The 23,564-nt window shown below is 40.0% G+C and overlaps 2 pseudogenes; one reads left to right on the top strand and one right to left on the bottom strand.

Annotated features, from left to right (window-relative positions):
• Window positions 1-3,687: 3,687 nt before the first annotated feature.
• Window positions 3,688-4,277, bottom strand: LOC105477246 (chromobox protein homolog 3 pseudogene; annotated as a pseudogene).
• A 6,237-nt stretch (window positions 4,278-10,514) lies between these two features.
• On the top strand, window positions 10,515-11,106 carry LOC112425836 (large ribosomal subunit protein uL23 pseudogene; annotated as a pseudogene).
• Window positions 11,107-23,564: the final 12,458 nt, after the last annotated feature.

Here is a 23,564-nt window from a genome sequence, read left to right as displayed (position 1 = left end):
GGGTTACTTATTTTAATCATGAAAGTAATAATAGCACAGTACAGAAAATGTGGAAAAAGAAAAATAAAATCACCTGTAACCAAACAATCTAATACAACTAATGTTATTGTGGTAATGTACATTCTTCTGGTCTCTTTTCTGATTGATATATATATATATGTGTGTGTGTGTATATATATATAATTGTATTGTAAAATACACAAACAAGAGAGTATATGTATGTTCAATGTAAAGACCATTAATAAAGGCTGGGCAAGGTAGCTCACACCTGTAATCCAGTACTCTGGGAAGCCAAGGAGGGAGGTTCACTTGAGGCCAGGAGTTCAAGACCGGCCTGAGCAACATAGAGAGACCTCATATCTACAAAACTTTTTTTAAATTTGCCAGGCATGGTGGTGCATACCTGTAGTCCTAGCTACTCAGGAGGCTGAGGCAGGAGTTGAAGGCTGCAGTAAGCTATGTTTGAGCCACTGCACTCTGGCCTGGGCAACAAAGCAGGACCCTCTCTCTAAAAATATAAATAAGTAAATACCATCAATAAAACAAGTAATCATGTATCCACTACCCAAGTTAATCAATAGAATATAATCTGAAACCTCTGGATGCTCTTCCTGGATCACATCCCCTACTCTCTCTCTCTCTCCGAAAGTAACCCTAGTACCAAATATTCAGTTAATCATTCCCTTCCTTTTAAAAATAGTTTATCTGTATCCCTAAATAATATGTTGTTTAGTTTTTAAAGTTTATATAAGTGAAATCACACTGAGTATATTTTTCTGTGACTTTTTTTTCCAACTTCGTTTTTGGCTTCATCCATGTTTGCCTATAGCCATAGTAAATTTTATTGCCATATAATTCCATTGTATAAAAATATATAGTCTGGCCAGTTGTGATGACTCGTGCCCATAATCACAGCCCTTTGGAAGTCTGAGGCAGGAGGATCGCTTGGGACCAGTAGTTCAAGACCAGCCTAGGCAAAATAGTGAGACACCCCCCCCTCCCATCTCTAGAAAAATTTGTTTATAATATTCCATATGCTTCACTGGTAACATTTTATTTATATTCTTAATTTCTTTCTTTTAAATAGCTCACATTTATTTTAATGTTTAATATTAGAAGTGTCTGAGATCTTTATTTAGAAGTTTGGTGATTTTTTTTTTGTGGCAAGAAATATGCTGTAGAAACTTAACTGTTTTTTGTATCAATTAGCCTATGGTAAAATTCATTTTATTATACCTCATTTCCCTTAAAGTTGAAGTTTCCAAGACTCTATCAATGACATTAAATAAGAACTTATTGTATAGCTAATATATAAACATTAAAATAGAAAAAAGAAAATACATTCCATGTGATTTTAATCAGTTAACTACACAACTTCTAGAGTGGGTAAATATGAAGGTCTTTTGTGTGTGTGTGTTTAAATTTCTATAAATGTATGGGATACAAGTGTAATTTTGTTACATGCATAGATTGTATAATGGTGAAATCAGGACTTTTGGGGTATCCATCACCTGAGTAATATACATTGTACCCATTAAAAGTAATTTCTCATTATTCACCCCCTCCCACCCACTCCCCCTCTCCGGTTATGTTGTTAATTTCATTAAACAAAAATGAAGCATCTGGACCCTCTAAAGCCTGAATAATCTGGATAATTATGAAATCTACATTTCATTTTGTACTATACAGACTTGAACTTCACAATAAATACACATATCCCAGACCTTGGCTGTCTAATAGTTAAAAGATCTTGAAACCTGGAATCAGCACACTCGACTTTTTGTATTGGCTCTGACATCTGCTAGCTGAGTGACCTCTGAAAGCCCCCTCTCCCGCATTTGTAAAAGTAAGGTTATAACTACTGACTATCTCACAAGACTGTCTGGGAAGATTAAGTGAAAGAATGTATGTAAACACAATTAGTAAACCATAAAATGCTAAGCAAATGTAAATTATTATCTTGGGTTCAAATTTCAGCTTTACTATTTTATCTCTATATGACTTATATGTCAAGCTACTTAACTTTTCAAAGCCCGTTTCCTTACCTGAAAAATGGCAGTTTTATAAGGATTAAATGAAACAATAGAGAGAGAGACAGCTTAAGTGCAACATAGTTTGTGATAAGGGCTTGGTAAGGGTAACTAGTATTTCTTATTGTCACTTATCTTCTTACCCATATAAAAGAAAACATTGTTTTAAGTTGTTCTTCCAATAATTGTAACAGTGTATTCCAAACTATTCACATGATCAAAACCCGTGCTTAGAAGAGACCTGAATTGGATAGCATACAAGCTAGAGCAAAGCAGCGGAGCTTTTCTCTGTACAGAGCTAACTGGCCAATATGAAAACTGAACCTTGTCCTTATTAGGTAATTGGATGAACCAACCTGCACACAAACTATATAAACAAATTTTGCATACCAAGAATGTTGTTGCCAAGCCCAAGGATCAGCATCAATAACATTTGATGAATATTACATTCATAAAATGTTTGGATAAGAATTAACATTGCCTGTTTATTTCTTACAAGGATATTTCAGTAATTACCTATTTCTTTCTCTTTGCTTTTGTTTTTATATTGCCCTGTCCTTGCAAATCTGAACTCTGTGCCCATTTCTACAACAGATGGCTTTGGCTGTTGCCACCCAGCTGTCTTTTCCTTTTTTGTCCTGAGAGGTGAACCAAAGTGGGTCACCATGAAGGAAAGCTATGTGCTACCTCTCGCAGGCTTAATTCGATTTCCCCTACAGCCCCTGAGGTCAGAAATCTCCAAGCTGTTTATGACCCAAATTCAGATCTGCAATGTGCCCAGGAAACCTGACAGCTGTGTGGGCAATTCTGGCTCCAAATTATGCTAACCTTCCGGTGATTCCATTTAAAACAAAATGAAACAAAACAAAAACCTCAGGATACTCAATTGAAAAGTATAAATATTTTTGATGAATTATAGTATGTAGCATATTGAGCAATAATAATGTAAACCAAGCAGTTATTGTTTTATTTCTTTGTAAGTATAGAGTGCTGTATGTTCTCAGAAGCCACTGAACTATGGTAACTTCTGATCTTATCCCAACCAGTTGCACAAGTACTGGGAATCAAACACCTGTTTATTTGTTAATGCTACTGAAGGAACTTGATCATTAGGTTTTAATGACTCTAAAATATACACTGAAATTCTATTTCAGACCAAACTGCATTTTCTTTCATATACGGGTTTGTTGTGATAATCGATTTCCTATTTATAAGAAACAGTATGATTCATATACTTTGTCTTACTGGGTTTTCTTTTTCTTTTCTTTTCTTTTTTTTTTTGAGATGGAGTTTCACTCTGTCACCCAGGCTAGAGTGCGGTGGCATGGTCTCAGCTCACTGGAACCTCCACCTCCTGGGTTAAAGCAATTCTCCTACCTCAGCCTCCCTAGTAACCGGGATTACAGGTGCCTGCGACCATGCCCAGCTAATTTTTTGTATTTTTTTTTCTTTTCTGATAAAGGAAGCAACTACAGAAAGCTTTTATTTATTTGTTCAAAGTAACCAGTGCTGTGGATGCAAAAAAAATTCCCAACAACTCTTCCAATGCTACTTTCAAAACAAACATATCAAACTTGATTTTCATTAGGATGTAGTTATTTTGTCACACTAGTAAATCAAAATCCAAGACCCAAATTTTATATATATATATATATGAAAACAATGTGAACAATTATTGAGCTTCATCTTCTGGACAAGAATGCCAAGTTAGTCTCTCTTCATAAAAAGCAATTACAATTTGATGACACTTCATATTTGCCTCTTTCACTAGCACCAAGTCTGCCTCATCAGAATCTTTCCATTTCATAAGAAACATCAATTCTCCACTGCTGTCTGTGGCATCAATTATTCTTTCCGGATCAAGACCTCTGGCAAATCCTCTTGGTTTGTCAGCAGCATCTCTTTTCTTCTGTGATTTGCTGTCATCAGATTCACTGTCAGATAAAGATTTTCTTTTTGTACCATCTTTTTCTTTGCCAGCTTTCTGAGAGTTAAGAAATGCTTCGATCAACTCTGGACAATCTAAATTTTCTTCAGGTTCCCAAGTATTGTCAGCATCTGTAAATCCCTTCCACTTCAGGAAATATTCCACTTTCCCCATTCACTACACGTCGATCTAGTACTTTTTCCACCACAAATTCTCCCGGCTCTGCCTCTTCAACTTTTTTACTCTTTCCATTCTGTTTTTTTTTTTTTCCCCATTTTTTGCAATGTAGTTTTATTGGAGGCCATTTTTTATTGCAGACTTGAAGAGCTATTATTCACCGCCTCCGAGGTGCTCTAGGTCGCAGGTCTGCAGCGTCAATATTTTGTATTTTTAGTAGAGATGGGGTTTCCCCTTGTTGGCCAGGCTGGTCTCAAACTCCCGACCTCAGGTGATCTGCCCACCTCAGGTTCCCAAAGTGCTGGGATTACAGGTGTGAGCTACTGTGTCTGGCCTGTTTTGCCTTACTGTTAGTAATTCATTGTTTTTATTCTCAGGAAATAACGTAAACTCTGTATGAATACTATCAGTCAATTTTTGAGTTTTAGGAATTGCACGTGGTGTCAATAAATGACTTAGCGTTCTTTTAGAGTGCAAGACAATCAATTAAATGCATGTACATTGCATTGTATCCTAGTATAGGACATATAATATTAGCATACACACTATATGTTAATTATAGACTCCAACCACTCCAGCTTTCCCTGGGAAGAGTATTTTCCCCACTGCCCAAAGGTAACTAGGCACAGGGCCAGTGTCCAAATGCAGCTGATGCTCTCTTCGTTATATATTAGCTGTTACTGTACCATTTCTGGAAGAGTTTTCTAAAACAGCACAGGAATATTGGTGAGGAGGAAAACATGCACTTCACTTAATGAGCAACTATTGTGTGGCAGGCCCCAGAATGGGCACTTCAGAAAAGCAACAACAAAAAAAGATACTGCCCCTTTCCATTCTGGTCAAAAGGCAAGCACATAAGTAGGTCATTCAAGTAAAGCATAGTAAATGCTATGACAGAGCTAAGCACAGAGCCATGGGAATATAGGGGAAGAGCTAGAACTCTCTCTCCTCAATTTCAGACTCACTAATCCAACAGCCTGCTAGATGTCATTAACTTCTCAATGCGTTAAAAGTAGAACTCAGAAACCTCCCCATCCAAATAACTGTAGCAGATGCTGCAGGTGCCCTGTTCGGTTTCTCTCTGGCCTCCAGATTCTATTCCTCCTATATGTGAGAACAGCCCTCAGCCAGTAATTGAGGGAGTGGACACATAAGGCAGCTCTCTCCTTACTCAGGTGGGATAACTCAGAGGCAGGAGAATTCTGTTGCATGTTCTGCGGTGGTCTCATTGAATCTTTACCCATTGAGGGCCATTATGGTAAAAATGAGTCAAGTGGAAGCCCCTGGAAATTCCTGCCCTTACCAGTATTGGAAACCACAAGTAATACCTTATCCCTGATGGAACTTCAGAGATTAGCTTCACCATTAAAGATGTGACAAAAAGCAAGGGTAGTCATACCTCTCACTCCCCATTCAATTTGCCCCTTCAGCCTATACAAAAGTTGGAGGGATCCAAAGAATAACCACATGTTATCAAAAACTTAATTAGGTGACTCCAACTGTGGTTGATATTTAGATATCATCTCATTTCTGGAACAAATCAAGAGTCCCTGGCACTTAGTGTGCCATTATTGACTTGCAAATATTTCTGTTTCTATACTAGTTTGCAAGGACCACCAGAAACAGTTTGTTTTTACCTGAAGTAGCCTAAGAACTATGTCAACACTCCTGTGTTCTGCCATAATATAATCTGCAGAGATTATGATAATCTTGACAGTTCACATAAAATCACACTAGTCCACTGCATTGATACCATTATGTTGATTGGATCTGATCAGGACCTGAACAGGAAGTGGCAAGTATTTTAGATGATTTAATAAGACCCATGTGAACTAGAGAATAGGAAATAAACCCCCATGAAAATTCAGAAGCCCATTACCTCGGTGAAATTCCTGGGGGTCACGTGGTATGGAACATCTCAAAATATTGCCACCAAAGTGAAAGATAAGTTGCTGCACCTTGCAAAGTCCCCCAGTAGAGAAAAAACACTAGGTAGACCCATTTGGATTTTAGAGGTAGTATCTCCTACATTCGAGTGAGCTACTTCAATTCCCATTTACAAGTAATCTTATTAAATCAATAAAGCCGCCAGTTCTGAGGGGGACCAGAGCAAGTATAGACTGAAGTGTAAATTGCTCTTCTTTATAACCCAGTATATGCAATGATACTTGGCATGTCTGTGGCAAGTAGGATGTTGCAGGAAGTCTCTGCCAAACAACGATTGGAGAATCATAATGTAAAACTCAGGGTTTTGAAGCCAATCTATGACTCTTCTCAAGATAACCATTCTCCTTTCCAGAAACAGCTCCAGCTCAATACTCGTACTGAATGCCTTACGTGTAGCCTGAGTTTTCCATTATGAATTGTATGCCCTTCCTAGCCATAAAAGTTGGCTGCATAAAGTCGAGTGCTCACAGAAGCAACCTCCCACCAAGTAGAAATAGTATAAAAGAGATTGACCTCGCACACATCCAGAAGACCCAACTAAGTTACCTAAGTAGATGGCTTTACTCCTTCAACATCAACTCCTGGCCCTTCTCCTTCAATCCATACCTGTGGCCTCACTAGGAAGTTTCTTATTACCAGTTGAATGAGGAGGAAGTTCAGGCTGTATTTATAGATGGTAAGACAGTATTCTGGGGCAAACTGGAGTGGACAGTGCAGTAGCACACTTCCACTCAGGAGTGTCTCTGGATGGTGGTAATGTAAAATACACCCAAGCCCAGAACTTAAAAAAATACACTTGGTTATCTACTTTGTCTAAACTCAGAAATAGCTATAAGTATGGACTTACTCTGATTCATGGGCAGTTTCTTAGAGCTTGGCTGGATGTTCAGGGACTTGATAAGAATAGGATTTGAATATTGGTAAGAAGAGGCCTGGGAAAGAAGTGTGTGGATACGTCTCTCATAATGGGTACAGCATGAAGACACTTATATTTCATGTGAATGCCCTCCAAAGAGTATCTGCTATAGAGGAAGCGCTCAATAATAGTGTAGAAAAAGTGTCATATTCTTATATATCACTCAGCCTCTTTCACCAGCCATCATACAGCCCACTGAATGAACCCATGTATAAAGTGGTCACAGGATCAAGAATGGAGGCCATTCACAGGCTTAACATCACAGGCTAACCTGGCTACTGTTACTGAGGAGTGCTTAAAGGACCAACAGCAGAGAATAACAGCACTGAGCCCCCAATATAGCACTATTCTCTGGAAGACCAGGCAGCTACCAAGCACAGACTGATGACAGTGGATCCCTGTATTATAGAGGAGGCAGAGATTTGTCCCCACTAGAATAGACATGTGTTTTGGATATGAATTTGCTTACCTTGTTTGTGGTGCTTTTGCAAATATAACCATTTGCGGACTTTCAGAATGCTTTATTTACCATTATGGCATTCCAACATTGCTCCTAATCAAAGAATTCATTTCACAGCCAAAGAAGTGCAGCAATGGGCTGGTTCCCATGGAATTTGCTGATCTTACCATAGACCCCCACCATCCAGAAGCAGTTGGCTTAATTGAATGGAGGAATTGCCTCTTGAACTCCTTGCAATGCCAGTTGAGGAATGGAGTTCTGTTAGATTGAAATACACTTTGAATCAGCAACCAATAGGTGATGCTGTCTCTTCTATTACCAAAATACAATGGTCCAAGAATCAAGAGGGTAGTGGGAATAGATATCTTCAAATATTCCACCTCATGACCACTCACAGAAGTTTTGCCTTTCATACTTACAATTTTTCATTTCTGTTGGTTTTTGGAGGTCTTGGTTCCCAATGGCAGAATATTTTTGCCAGGAAACACAACAATGTCTGCACTGAATTGAAAGTTGAGACTGACACCTGGTCCTTTTGGGCTGGGATGATTGCCTCCAAATTACTGAGGAAGAATTGAGTTGCTGCTACACAATGAAGGTTCTGTGGACTGTGTCTGGGACCAGGGAGAAACTATGTCTGGGATTCTCTGAGGAACCTCTTAGTATTTCCATGTACAATAATGAAATTTAATATAAAACTATAGCAATTTTAAAACTGTTAGGGACAACTGAATATTCATATACTCCAGTATTGAAAGTTTGGATCATACCACTGAGCAAAGAACTCCAATAAGCTGAGGTGCTACCTGAGGACAAATGAAACATAGAAAGGAAGAGAGAAATGATAAATATCAACTATGGTCTTGTGGTCAGTTATAAAAAAGCTTTGGATATTTTCATCCTTGCTTACTATGTATGTATTTGTGTGTGTGTGTGTGTGTGTGTGTGTGTGTGTGTGTGTATCTAGAAAGAGAGAGAGAAACTATTTCCCTCTCTCCTTCTTTCCCTTATTATTTTAAACAAATTTGTCTAGAGGTTAACGGTACAAATTAGTCTTTAGTAGAAGAACATTCAGGTGAGACTGTGACTGAATTTGAGGAGTAACTGACATGCTACGGAGATGGGTGGCATGACTGTATCCCAGAAATTGATTCAATGAGTATTAGCACTTTGTATCTTTTCATTTTGGGAGAAGGTAAAAATGTCTTCATTCATATATAGGATAGTTGAATCTTGGGTGGAAATGTTAAGTTCCTTTTGTTGGTGGTTAGAAGATTGAATACATATAGTTGGGTAAATATGGATGCTGAGTAGCCAAGAGATAGACTTTGTCAGTTACCAAGCCATTATCTTTCAGCTGAAAATGCACCCTTCTGAACTCTGCATGATAATGCTGGTTCAGGAACTCTTCAAACCACATTTCTGCTTTGCCAGCTGGCTTCCTGTTAGGCACTGCTGTTAAGAGTGTTCTAGAAGGATACTGAAGGCGGGGAGGAGGGTAAAGGGACTTCTTACATGTTTTCTCTATCCCTGCTTTTTATGCCTGTGAGCCTTACCATAGCATTATTTCTTCACACTAGTAGACACATTATTTTCTCTCATAGTGGCAGCTTAACTCAGTTTGCAGTTTTTCCTGTAGTTGCGGAACCATCCTCATTTTGTCCCACCTCAGAGACAACAGTACCAGGTGAGCAGTGCCTCATCTTCTGGTATCCGAATTTCAGCTCCATGGGACTGTACTCAAGCTTCTAAATTTTAGTCATTCCAGTGTCTTTATTCCACCAGCCTCAGTGTGGCAGCTGCTTCCTGCAATTGCTACTTCCAATAATAACTTAGTGTTTTCCTTTTGTCTTTTTGGTTACCTGGTTAACAACTTTGTACCTAGTGAACAATTTCCTCCTTTAAATTATCTTAGTGTGGTTTCTATCTCCTGATTGGATGCTAATTGATACAGACACCCTCCTAGGAGTCCCTCCTCTGCCCCCATGCCCTGGTCTAGGTTGGAAATTTCTCTCCTATTATACTACCATTAACAACTTCTAGCACAACCATTATCACACGTCCCTGCTAAACAAAGAACTCTATAATCACAAATACATTCCTAAATTATTCATCTTCTCATCTCCATTTCCCAGTATAATGCCTAGAAAATAGAGATACTCAATGAATATTTATTGAACAAATGAAAGAATGATTCAGGAAGATTCCCTGTGGGTAGGGGACAGAGGAGAGAAATAGAGGTAGCCAATAGACCAGTGTTTCACCAACATTTTGATTTCAGGATTCTTTTACAGAGTGACATACTGGTCTATGTTTAATAAGCAACTTTTTAAAAAAGCTCTGATTCATAGCATTTCTGTTTTTTGTTTTGTAAATACATCCCTGTGACCAATTTCAAGGCACCAATATGATGTCGTTGAATACAGAGTTGGAAAGAGATGCATATGATTGGCTTTTGTGAGCAGGACCAGCCAGCTCCAGCACACCACTGCCTCACTTCTTAAATGCCACTGAGGACCTCAAAAAACTTTAGATTATGTAAATAGTATATATTTACAGCATTTAAAATCAGAACTGAGAAATTCTTAAAATTTTAAAAATTAGTTTTATTAAAATAATAATAACCCTACTACTTGTTAACATAAATAACATATTTTTATAAAGCATAACTATATTTTCCAAGAAAAAAGAAGAGAAACATTGTTTTACATTTTGGTACATATTTTTAATATCTGGAATAATACAAGACAACTGGGCTGGGTGAGGTGGCTCATTCAGCGCTTTGGGAGGCCAAGGTAGGAGGACTTGAGGCCAGGAGCTCAAGACCAGCCTGGGCAACACAGTGAGATCTCTATGTCTATGAAGAAATTATTTTTAATTAGCCAGGCATGGTGGTGTGTACCTGTAGTCCCAGCTACTCAGGAGGCTGGTGTGGGAGGATCGCTGGAGCCCAGGAGGTCAAGGCTGCAGTGAGCCATGTTCACACCCCTGCCCTCCAGCCTGGGTGACAGAGTGAGGCCTCGTTTCAAAAAATGAAAAAAGATAACTGGGTTCTCATATCTACTTCTGCATTTATGCTGTTGTGATTTGTATTTTTATTTCAATATATGAAGAAAATCTGGCCCCACACAGATATTGTTAGAAAACGGAGGAGTGGCCCTTTTCACAAAGATGTCGCTGAAGGTGAAGAAGGAAGCTCCCGCCCCTCCTAAAGCCAAAGCCAAAGCGAAGGCTTTGAAGGCCAAGAAGGCGGTGCTGAGAGGCATCCACAGCCACAAAGAAAGAAGATCCGCACATCAACCTCCTTCTGACAGCCCAAATCACTGCAACTCTGAAGGCAGCCCAAATATCCTTGGAAGAGCACCCCGAGGAGAAACAAGCTAGACCACTCTGCCATCATCAAGTTCCCACTGACCACTGAGTCCGCCATGAAGAAGCTAAAGGACAACACCACACTTGCGTTCACTCTGGATGAACCACAATGAAAGCCCACAAGCACCACCTCAAACAGTCTATAAAGATGCTCTATGACACTGGTGTGGCCAAAGTTAACACCCTGATCATGCCTGATGGTGGGAAGAAGGCATATATTCAACTGGCTCCTGATTGCAGTGCTTTGGATGTTGCCAATGTAATTGGGATCATCTAAACTGATTATGGCTGGCTAATTCTAAATATATAGATCTTCTTCTTCTTTTTTTTTTTTCTTTGAGACAAAGTCTTGCTCTTCTCCCCCAGGCTAGACTGCAATGGCGTGATCTCGGCTCACTGCAACCTCTGCCTCCTGGGTTCAAGCGATTCTCCTGCCTCATCCTCCCAAGTAGCTGAGATTACAGGTGCCTACCACCATGCCTGGCTAATTTTTGTATTTTTTAGTAAAGACAGGGTTTCACCATGTTGGCCAGGCTGGTCTCAAACTCCTGACCCCAGGTGATCCACCCGCCTCAGCCTCCCAAAGTGCTGGGATTACAGGCATGAGCCACCGCGCCTAGCCTAAATATATATATCTTTATGCCAGAAAAACAAAAAAGAAAGAAGAGGGAAGAATGTGTAATTTTAGTGGCCTTTTCAGATAATTGTGGAAATTTTTCTTTGACAAATTAAAACTCAAAAAGTAGTAGTTACTTAAAGATTAATTATAATGTGGAATCTGAAACCATACAGTGAACTTTAATAACCCTGTTACAATGAGATCCACTGGTCTATCTTGCATTGCATTTTGAGTGACTCTTTTTACTTATGCATTGTTTTGCAAAATAAGACCTTACAAAGTCATCTGCAATATATTGATTCACTGAGCTGTACAGATCTTCCAAACGTTGACATACTTCATTAGATAATATAAAACATTATATCCACTAATATCACCACTGATCTCAACAGCAAAGTGTTAAAAGTATTGACAAACTATCAGGCTCTTAGTGGTGGGCACGAGTTTTCCAAAACTCTAATTTTCACTCAAATTTTAACATGGGCAATAAATACTGTATTATTTCAAGTTTTTTTCCTTGCAGTGATAGGCTCACTTCATGTACTTTTTTTTTTTTTTTTTCAGTAATGATGGATTTTTCTTTTCTTTTTTTTTTTTAAATTTATTTATTATTATTATACTTTAAGTTGTAGGGTACATGTGCATAACGTGCAGGTTTGTTACATATGTATACTTGTGCCTTGTTGGTGTGCTGCACCCATCAACTCATCATTTACATCAGGTATAACTCCCAATGCAACCCTCCCCCCTCCCCCCTCTCCCCTCCCCATGATAGGCCCCGGTGTGTGATGTTCCCCTTCCTGAGTCCAAGTGATCTCATTGTTCAGTTCCGACCTATGAGTGAGAACATGCGGTGTTTGGTTTTCTGTTCTTGTGATAGTTTGCTAAGAATGATGGTTTCCAGCTGCATCCATGTCCCTACAAAGGACACAAACTCATCCTTTTTGATGGCTGCATAGTATTCCATGGTGTATATGTGCCACATTTTCTTAATCCAATCTGTCACTGATGGACATTTGGGTTGGTTCCAAGTCTTTGCTATTGTGAATAGTGCCGCAATAAACATACGTGTGCATGTGTCTTTATAGCAGCATAATTTATAACCCTTTGGGTATATACCCAGTAATGGGATGGCTGGGTCATATGGTACATCTAGTTCTAGATCCTTGAGGAATCGCCATACTGTTTTCCATAATGGTTGAACTAGTTTACAATCCCACCAACAGTGTAAAAGTGTTCCTATTTCTCCACATCCTCTCCAGCACCTGTTGTTTCCTGACTTTTTAATGATCGCCATTCTAACTGGTGTGAGATGTGGTTTTGATTTGCATTTCTCTGATGGCCAGTGATGATGAGCATTTTTTCATGTGTCTGTTGGCTGTATGAATGTCTTCTTTTGAGAAATGTCTGTTCATATCCTTTGCCCACTTTTTGATGGGGTTGTTTGTTTTTTTCTTGTAAATTTGTTTGAGTTCTTTGTAGGTTCTGGATATTAGCCCTTTGTCAGATGAGTAGATTGCAAAAATTTTCTCCCATTCTATAGGTTGCCTGTTCACTCTGATGGTAGTTTCTTTTGCTGTGCAGAAGCTCTTTAGTTTAATTAGATCCCATTTGTCAATTTTGGCTTTTGCTGCCGTTGCTTTTGGTGTTTTAGACATGAAGTCTTTGCCCATGCCTATGTCCTGAATGGTACTACCTAGGTTTTCCTCTAGGATTTTTATGGTATTAGGTCTAACATTTAAGTCTCTAATCCATCTTGAATTAATTTTCGTATAAGGAGTAAGGAAAGGATCCAGTTTCAGCTTTCTACTTACGGCTAGCCAATTTCCCAGCACCATTTATTAAATAGGGAATCCTTTCCCCATTTCTTGTTTCTCTCAGGTTTGTCAAAGATCAGATGGCTGTAGATGTGTGGTATTATTTCTGAGGATTCTGTTCTGTTCCATTGGTCTATATCTCTGTTTTGGTACCAGTACCGTGCTGTTTTGGTTACTGTAGCCTTGTAGTATAGTTTGAAGTCAGGTAGCGTGATGCCTCCAGCTTTGTTCTTTTGACTTAGGATTGTCTTGGAGATGCGGGCTCTTTTTTGGTTCCATATGAACTTTAAAGCAGTTTTTTCCAATTCTGTGAAGAAACTCGTTGGTAGCTTGATGGGGATGGCATTGAATCTATAAATTACCTTGGGCAGTATGGCCATTTTCACGATATTGATTCTTCCTATCCATGAGCATGGTATGTTCTTCCATTTGTTTGTGTCCTCTTTTATTTCACTGAGCAGTGGTTTGTAGTTCTCCTTGAAGAGGTCCTTTACATCCCTTGTAAGTTGCATTCCTAGGTATTTTATTCTCTTTGAAGCAATTGTGAATGGAAGTTCATTCCTGATTTGGCTCTCTGTTTGTCTGTTCCTGGTGTATAAGAATGCTTGTGATTTTTGCACATTAATTTTGTATCCTGAGACTTTGCTGAAGTTGCTTATCAGCTTAAGGAGATTTTGGGCTGAGACAATGGGGTTTTCTAAATATACAATCATGTCATCTGCAAACAGGGACAATTTGGCTTCTTCTTTTCCTAACTGAATACCCTTGATTTCTTTCTCTTGCCTGATTGCCCTAGCCAGAACTTCCAACACTATGTTGAATAGGAGTGGTGAGAGAGGGCATCCCTGTCTTGTGCCAGTTTTCAAAGGGAATTTTTCCAGTTTTTGCCCATTCAGTATGATATTGGCTGTGGGTTTGTCATAGATAGCTCTTATTATTTTGAGGTACGTTCCATCAATACTGAATTTATTGAGTGTTTTTAGCATGAAGGGCTGTTGAATTTTGTCAAAAGCATTTTCTGCATCTATTGAGATAATCATGTGGTTCTTGTCTTTGGTTCTGTTTATATGCTGGATTATGTTTATTGATTTGTGAATGTTGAACCAGCCTTGCATCCCAGGGATGAAGCCCACTTGATCATGGTGGATAAGCTTTTTGATGTGTTGCTGAATCCGGTTTGCCAGTACTTTATTGAGGATTTTTGCATCGATGTTCATCAGGGATATTGGTCTAAAATTCTCTTTTTTTGTTGTGTCTCTGCCAGGCTTTGGTATCAGGATGATGTTGGCCTCATAAAATGAGTTAGGGAGGATTCCCTCTTTTTCTATTGATTGGAATAGTTTCAGAAGGAATGGTACCAACTCCTCCTTGTACCTCTGGTAGAATTCAGCTGTGAATCCATCTGGTCCTGGACTTTTTTTGGTTGGTAGGCTATTAATTATTGCCTCAATTTCAGAGCCTGCTATTGGTCTATTCAGGGATTCAACTTCTTCCTGGTTTAGTCTTGGAAGAGTGTAAGTGTCCAGGAAATTATCCATTTCTTCTAGATTTTCCAGTTTATTTGCATAGAGGTGTTTATAGTATTCTCTGATGGTAGTTTGTATTTCTGTGGGGTTGGTGGTGATATCCCCTTTATCATTTTTAATTGCGTCGATTTGATTCTTCTCTCTTTTCTTCTTTATTAGTCTTGCTAGTGGTCTGTCAATTTTGTTGATCTTTTCAAAAAACCAACCCCTGGATTCATTGATTTTTTGGAGGGTTTTTTGTGTCTCTATCTCCTTCAGTTCTGCTCTGATCTTAGTTATTTCTTGCCTTCTGCTAGCTTTCGAATGTGTTTGCTCTTGCTTCTCTAGTTCTTTTAATTGCGATGTTAGAGTGTCAATCTTAGATCTTTCCTGCTTTCTCTTGTGGGCATTTAGTGCTATAAATTTCCCTCTACACACTGCTTTAAATGTGTCCCAGAGATTCTGGTATGTTGTATCTTTGTTCTCATTGGTTTCAAAGAACATCTTTATTTCTGCCTTCATTTCGTTATGTACCCAGTAGTCATTCAGGAGCAGGTTGTTCAGTTTCCATGTAGTTGAGCAGTTTTGATTGAGTTTCTTAGTCCTGAGTTCTAGTTTGATTGCACTGTGGTCTGAGAGACAGTTTGTTATAATTTCTGTTCTTGTACATTTGCTGAGGAGTGCTTTACTTCCAATTACGTGGTCAATTTTGGAGTAAGTACGATGTGGTGCTGAGAAGAATGTATATTCTGTTGATTTGGGGTGGAGAGTTCTATAGATGTCTATTAGGTCTGCTTGCTGCAGAGATGAGTTCAATTCCTGGATATCCTTGTTAACTTTCTGTCTCGTTGATCTGTCTAATGCTGACAGTGGAGTGTTGAAGTCTCCCATTATTATTGTGTGGGAGTCTAAGTCTCTTTGTAAGTCTCTAAGGACTTGCTTGATGAATCTGGGTGCTCCTGTATTGGGTGCATATATATTTAGGATAGTTAGCTCTTCCTGTTGAATTGATCCCTTTACCATTATGTAATGGCCTTCTTTGTCTCTTTTGATCTTTGATGGTTTAAAGTCTGTTTTATCAGAGACTAGTATTGCAACCCCCGCTTTTTTTTGTTCTCCATTTGCTTGGTAAATCTTCCTCCATCCCTTTATTTTGAGCCTATGTATGTCTCTGCGTGTGAGATGGGTCTCCTGAATACAGCAGACTGATGGGTCTTGACTCTTTATCCAGTTTGCCAGTCTGTGTCTTTTAATTGGAGCATTTAGTCCATTTACATTTAAGGTTAAGATTGTTATGTGTGAACTTGATCCTGCCATTATGATATTAACTGGTTATTTTGTTCGTTAGTTGATGCAGTTTCTTCCTTGCCTCGATGGTCTTTACATTTTGGCATGTTTTTGCAATGGCTGGTACCGGTTGTTCCTTTCCATGTTGAGTGCTTCCTTCAGGGTCTCTTGTAAGGCAGGCCTAGTGGTGACAAAATCTCTAAGCATTTGCTTATCTGTAAAGGATTTTATTTCTCCTTCACTTATGAAACTTAGTTTGGCTGGATATGAAATTCTGGGTTTAAAATTCTTTTCTTTAAGAATGTTGAATATTGGCCCCCACTCTCTTCTGGCTTGGAGAGTTTCTGCCGAGAGATCTGCTGTTAGTCTGATGGGCTTCCCTTTGTGGGTAACCCGACCTTTCTCTCTGGCTGTCCTTAAGATTTTTTCCTTCATTTCAACTTTGGTGAATCTGGCAATTATGTGTCTTGGAGTTGCTCTTCTCGAGGAGTATCTTTGTGGTGTTCTCTGTATTTCCTGGATTTGAATGTTGGCCTGCCCTACTAGGTTGGGGAAGTTCTCCTGGATGATATCCTGAAGAGTGTTTTCCAACTTGGTTCCATTTTCCCCCTCACTTTCAGGCACCCGAATCAGATGCAGATTTGGTCTTTTTACATAATCCCATACTTCTTGCAGGCTTTGTTCATTTCTTTTTCTTCTTTTTTCTTTTGGTTTCTCTTCTCGCTTCATTTCATTCATTTGATCCTCAATCGCTGATACTCTTTCTTCCAGTTGATCGAGTCGGTTACTGAAGCTTGTGCATTTGTCACGTATTTCTCGTGTCATGGTTTTCATCTCTTTCATTTTGTTTATGACCTTCTCTGCATTAATTACTCTAGCCATCAATTCTTCCACTTTTTTTTCAAGATTTTTAGTTTCTTTGCGCTGGGTACGTAATTCCTCCTTTAGCTCTGAGAAATTTGATGGACTGAAGCCTTCTTCTCTCATCTCGTCAAAGTCATTCTCCATCCAGCTTTGATCCATTGCTGGCGATGAGCTGCGCTCCTTTGCCAGGGGAGATGTGCTCTTATTTTTTGAATTTTCAGCTTTTCTGCCCTGCTTTTTCCCCATCTTTGTGGTTTTGTCTGCCTCTGGTCTTTGATGATGGTGATGTACTGATGGGGTTTTGGTGTAGGTGTCCTTCCTGTTTGATAGTTTTCCTTCTAACAGTCAGGACCCTCAGCTGTAGGTCTGTTGGAGATTGCTTGAGGTCCATTCCAGACCCTGTTTGCCTGGGTATCAGCAGCAGAGGCTGCAGAAGATAGAATATTTCTGAACAGCGAGTGTACCTGTCTGATTCTTGCTTTGGAAGCTTCCTCTCAGGGGTGTACTCCACCCTGTGAGGTGTGGGGTGTCAGACTGCCCCTAGTGGGGGATGTCTCCCAGTTAGGCTGCTCAGGGGTCAGGGACCCACTTGAGCAGGGAGTCTGTCCCTTCTCAGATCTCAGCCTCCGTTTTGGGAGATCCACTGCTCTCTTCAAAGCTGTCAGACAGAGTCGTTTGCGTCTGCAGAGTTTTCTGCTGTGTTCGTTATTGTTTACTGTGCCCTGTCCCCAGAGGTGGAGTCTACAGAGACAGGCAGGTTTCCTTGAGCTGCTGTGAGCTCCACCCAGTTCAAGCTTCCCAGCGGCTTTGTTTACCTACTTAAGCCTCAGCAATGGCGGGCGCCCCTCCCCCAGCCTCGCTGCTGCCTTGCCGGTAGATCACAGACTGCTGTGCTAGCAATGAGGGAGGCTCCGTGGGTGTGGGACCCTCCTGGCCAGGTGTGGGATATGATCTCCTGGTGTGCCTGTTTGCTTAAAGCGCAGTATTGGGGTGGGAGTTACCCGATTTTCCAGGTGTTGTGTGTCTCAGTTCCCCTGGCTAGGAAAAGGGATTCCCTTCCCCCTTGCGCTTCCCAGGTGAGGCAATGCCTCGCCCTGCTTCAGCTCTCGCTGGTCGGGCTGCAGCAGCTGACCAGCACCGATCGTCCGGCACTCCCCAGTGAGATGAACCCAGTACCTCAGTTGAAAATGCAGAAATCACCGGTCTTCTGTGTCACTCGCGCTGGGAGTTGGAGACTGGAGCTGTTCCTATTCGGCCATCTTGCTCCAGTGCGATGATCTTCATGTACTTTTGAGATGATGTCTGCCAAATACTCAAGTCTGAACAGCCAATTTTTGTGCCAGCCATTCTCACAAATGAAAATAATATTCCGTGAAAGCAGCAGCTAGTTCAGCTTGTGTCTCAAACAATTGCAAAAGCGCTTTTCCTGGCAACAGCTATCGTATGACTGTATGTAGCAGATGCGCGTTATGCAGACTTCCTTTTGTTTTTGTTTTTTTTTTTGAGATGGAGTTTTGCTTTTGTTGCCCAGGCTGGAGTGTAGTAGTGGGATCTTAGCTCACTGCAACCTCGGCCTCCCAGGTTCAAGCAATTCTTCTGCCTCAGCCTCCTGAGTAGTTGGGATTACAGGTGTTTGCTACTACGCCCCGCTAATTTTTTGTATTTTTAGTAGAGACAGGGTTTTATCATGTTGGCCAGGCTGGTCTCGAATTCCTGACCTCAGGTGATCCACGCCCCCGTCCTCGGCCTCCCCAGACTTTCCATTTTTTTTACATAGAATACTTTTAAATGTGTAACCAAGGTCGAGATTTATAAAATCAATAATTTTATGTTTCCATAATGGATATTTTTTCTTTCTTTCTTTCTACTTAAAAAAACAATATTTTTGCCTTAGGCGAGCAGATTTATGGCCAACATGGTGAAATCCTGTTTCTACTAAAAATACAAACATTAGCCAGGCACGGTGGTGGGTGCCTATAATCCCAGTTACTCGGGAGGCTGAGGTGCGACAATCACTTAAACCTGGGAGTTGCAGGTTGCAGTGAATTGAAATCACACTGCACTCCAGCCTGTGTGACAGAGCAAGACTCTGTCTCAAAAAAAAAAAAAAAAAGTTTTTGCTTTGGCTTACAATTATTTATTTGTTTGTTTGTTTGCTCTTCTTATAGGACCTTTCTTCTGCTTAGAAATCAAGGACATTCTATTTTTGTGTGCGGGACAGACTCTCCCTCTGTTGCCCAGGCTGGAGTGCAGTGACGTGATCTCAGCTCACTGCGACCTCTGCCTCTAGAGTTCAAGCAATTCTTATGCTTCAGCCTCCCAAGTAACTGGTATTACCAGCGCATGCCACCACACTCAACTGATTTTTGTATTTTTAGTGGAGACGGTGTTTTGCCCTGTCGGCCAGGCTGGTCTTGAACTCTTTACCTCAGGTGATCTGCCTACCTCGGCCTCCCAAAGTGCTGGGATTACAGACATTAGTCACCACGCCTTGCCAAGCACATTCTTAAAATTTTGTTTTTACTGCCACTGCACTAGTAACAAAATACAATGACTTCTAGTATGGCCTGGTGCCACTGCCTTGAGTAGTACTCAGATGCCAGCATTTTTTTTTTTTTTTTTTAAGAGACAGGGTCAGTCTCACTGTCTTGCCCAGGCTGGTCCCAAACTACTGGGCTCAAGTGATCCTCCCACCTCAGCCCCCCAAAGCGCTGGGATTACAGGTGTGAGCCACCATGCCTGGTCAATGCCAACAATTTTAACCACCATTTCTTTACACCATTAGTACAAATGTCAATGAAGTTAAACAGTAAAAGATCATACCATCTTAGTATTATAGTAAAAATAATTTTGACCTCACAGACTCCAGAAAGTATATCAAACTCACATAGACCACTCAAAACTGCTGCTCATGACAAATGAAAAAATACCAGGCCACAGTGGTCTTCTGAAAAGTTTGCGTGTGAGTCAGGACCACATAAATGTGAAAGATTGGACCTTTCTCTCCTGTTCTAGAAAGAGATTTCCCCAGATCACTATGACGGATACAGAAAGGAAAATAGGAAAGGAAGGAAGAAAGGAGGATTTATTGAACGTTATATTAAACAAGACACTCATATCAATGGTCCCTCCTGGGGAGGCAGCACCCAGCTACCATGATCTACCATGAGACCATGCAGACCCTCCATAACACCTACCATCCTCATCATCACCTAGCTGTGACTTTGGACTGAAGACATTCAATATAATGGCTCATAGAAACCAGGATATTATGAGGACATTAATGCAAGAGCTCTTCCAAAACCGATATTATCCAGAGAAATCAGACTCTTTCTCTTCAAAATTTAAAAAAGCAAATATGAAAAAGAACCAGCCAGATGCAGATGACACACAAGATGAGAGGGGAAAAAAACACTTAGAGAAAATGAAGGTAGTCTCAGCTATGACGGGTCATCAGCACACAAAAGTTGTAAGATGAAACTATAAGGAGACATGGCTGGGCACAGTAGCTCATGTCTGTAATCCCTAACAATTTGAGAGGCCAAGACAAGCTAGTGGCCTGAGCCCAGAAGAAGTCTTCAAGACCAGCCTGGGAAACATGGAAAAACACTGTGTCAAAAAAAAAAAAAAAAAAAAAAGATTGAGGGCTTAGAATTGCAATGCCAGGCCTTAGCTTATAGCTGATATTCTTTTTGTCTATGTATATCTTTCTAAAAACCCACTGTTAAAAAACAAAACAAACAAAACCTTGAGTGAGCCTCTTGGTATCCAATGGCATCTAAATCATATTTACTGGGAAAGGCAACCTGCCAGGTACTTTCACATCAATATCTCAGTTTTAAACTGTTATTTTTCAATTTAAGCATGTGTACTGATAATGGCTCCAAACATTAGGTGTGATAGGAGATAACAAAGCTGACATGGTTTTTATGTTCCATAATCCATATGGAGGCCACAAGCCCAAGGGAACTGTGTAGCTGAAGAATTTGTCGATATTTCCTCCTCTTTCAAAAAGAGAAAAGGAATTGAACTACATAGCATTAGGGCGATAAAGAGGAGAAAATGGTGTATCTAGTTGGGAGCCTCTTAGTTACAAAAACCAAATCCAGTTGAATTACGTGAAGCAAACAAGGAGAATTTATGATATGACTGCAGGGGTATCTGATGGAAGCATAAGGGACATGTGGGCCTCAGAAAGAGCTACGCCTGATTTCCTCTGCGCCTCCCATTTGTGTTTCTCTCTATGTAACCATCACATTCTTCTGTCCATGCACCCCAGCTTACTTTGTTTCCCTGCCTGCCTGGCAGAATAAGGCCACACACAGCTCCCAAGTTTGTGGATTACTGGTCTGTCTCATAGGGAAACTGAATCAATCTCCCTCCTTCTCTTTCTTCATCCTTGCCTCTACTCCTTATCCACCTCAATTTCAAATTTGTAGAGTAAGTGCTCAGATTGGTCCAGTGTGGGTCAGTAGTCACTCTTGGTACAATGAGCTGCAGCTGGGAGGAAAAGTCAATGAACCATCTTATACAAAATGGAAATGATGATGTGGTAGTGTGGGGTTGGGGAGGAGTTGGTCTTAGCACCGTGGATCACCAGGAGCAGGTAGTTGAGTAGGGGGATCCTTATTAGTTGGCTGATGCCAAGGGATGTCCACTGCAAACCATGAACAATTTGTCTTCCCACATTAGGCAAAACAACTCTTAAGTGATCCCAGATAGATGGGGCTCTCTCTCACGGCCTTGGAAAAAGAAATTCCAGATCTACCCCTTGGGTGGGCAGGAAGGCGGGCAGGCAGGCAGGCAGGCAAGCAGGCAAAAAGTTAGCTTGCTGTTGCCTGGCAATAATATCAAAATGTGTTTTGATAAATCTCTTCTTTTTCAGATCTCTCATTGCCCAGTGCTTTATGGTTCTCAGAGCCCACTTTTGTCACCCCACCAAGGTCTGCCATACCCCACACAATACCCCATATTCCAGACCTGTTTCTTTCCTTTCACTAAAGCAAAATGTGTTATGTATTATAGTCTTTTTCTCCATTAAAACAGCTAGAAAAGAAACTTGTGTTACAGCTTTAATAGTCTGATACTTTTGACCATTCTAAATAAGATAAATGTTTACTAGACATAATTTTTTTTATTTTCAAGAAGTGGTTCTAATGGTAGCAGCCAACTTTAAAAAAAAAGATAACGTTAAGACAGGTTGTCAATCCCCACACTACTGACAATGCAAACCTTTTCCTGTAAAATAAAGCACTAGGCCTTTCCTTCTGTTTTTTTTTTTTCCAAACTGGCAGTCTTATCTTTTCCAGACCCACCTGGCAACTACTGTCTCTGTATTTTCACATTGTAGCCATCATACTGTGTTCTTTGCATAACAAATAACATTATAAACCAGACGCAAGACATGCAAAGTCCTACAGAGTCTGCATTTGTGCAACACCTTCCAATACTCTAGGTAATGAACAAATTCCATTTTTAATAAGCTCTCTGGGAACTTTCAATGATGAGAGTTTTCTAAAATTTGCGGTTTATGTTCTCTTAAGATGCAAATATACAAACATCCAGTAAGAAGTGTTTTTTTTTTTAAAGGAAACATTGGTATTTACATATATTTTAATATGTATTACTCACACTTTCAACTCCCTTTTCATTGAAGAGGTTGTAAATCATCCTAGAAACTGACCTACTTAATCTAAAATTCTCTCTGTAATTATAGTACAGTAACTAGGATGAGATTATAAATGATTCTGTCAGTCCCTCTAGCTCACTGTCAGCTGTAAAATCTGTACTCAGAAGATCTTAAGTTTTGAGTCTTTTTTATTTCCCACACAAAAAGGTAGTATGTGTTAGTGGTTAGGCTATGGACTCTGTAACGACTCTGTAACCAGACTTCCTAGGTTTAAATCCTTCAGTCAGTAGTTGGAAGACTTTGGAAAACACGCTTAAGCTCTTTGTGCCTCAGTTTCCTCATCTGTAATATGGGGTTGATAATATTAGTTACTCATATGGTTACTGTGAACATTAAATAATATGGCAAAGCTCTTAGAATAGCAGCTGGCCATACTAAGGGTTAGTTATTATTCTGCTAACTTGTAACCTCCATTGATTCTTAATTACTGCCCTGTCTTTATCTTTAAATAAGCAATCATCTCTCTTGCAGTTTGGGAGGAAAGGTACATTTAGGAGATGGCTCTAATATTTTAATTTTGTCTCTAATCATTTAATCTAATATATTAACATTTAAGATGGTAATTGAATATTTATGCCTTAGCTAGAAAAGAGTTAAAGGGGAGAATATGATAGCTTGGAAAGAGACCAGCCTGCAAGACTAAAGAGAATGGCCAGGAGGAGGAGTCAGTAAGAAAATTTGCATTGATATTGTTCTTTATCAGGCAGTCACAAACTCATTTGTTGAGATGCATGAATAAGGAACACAATAGCTGAATCAAGCAACACCTTTTTAGAGATTTACTAAGTATGATTGCCTATACTATAAGGCTATCAGTTTTCTTCTATAGAGTTTTTGTTTGTTTGTTTGAGACGGAGTTTTGCTCTGTCGCCCAGGTGGGAGTGCAATGGCGTGATCTCAGCTCACTGCAACCTTCACCTGCCCGGTTCAAGTGATTCTCCTGCTTCAGCCTCC

Source organism: Macaca nemestrina, chromosome 3 (assembly GCF_043159975.1).
Source record: "Macaca nemestrina isolate mMacNem1 chromosome 3, mMacNem.hap1, whole genome shotgun sequence".
Taxonomy (NCBI): Eukaryota; Metazoa; Chordata; class Mammalia; order Primates; family Cercopithecidae; genus Macaca; species Macaca nemestrina.
The sequence above is the reverse complement of the archived record's forward strand: the minus strand, read 5'-3'. Positions and strand labels throughout refer to the sequence as shown.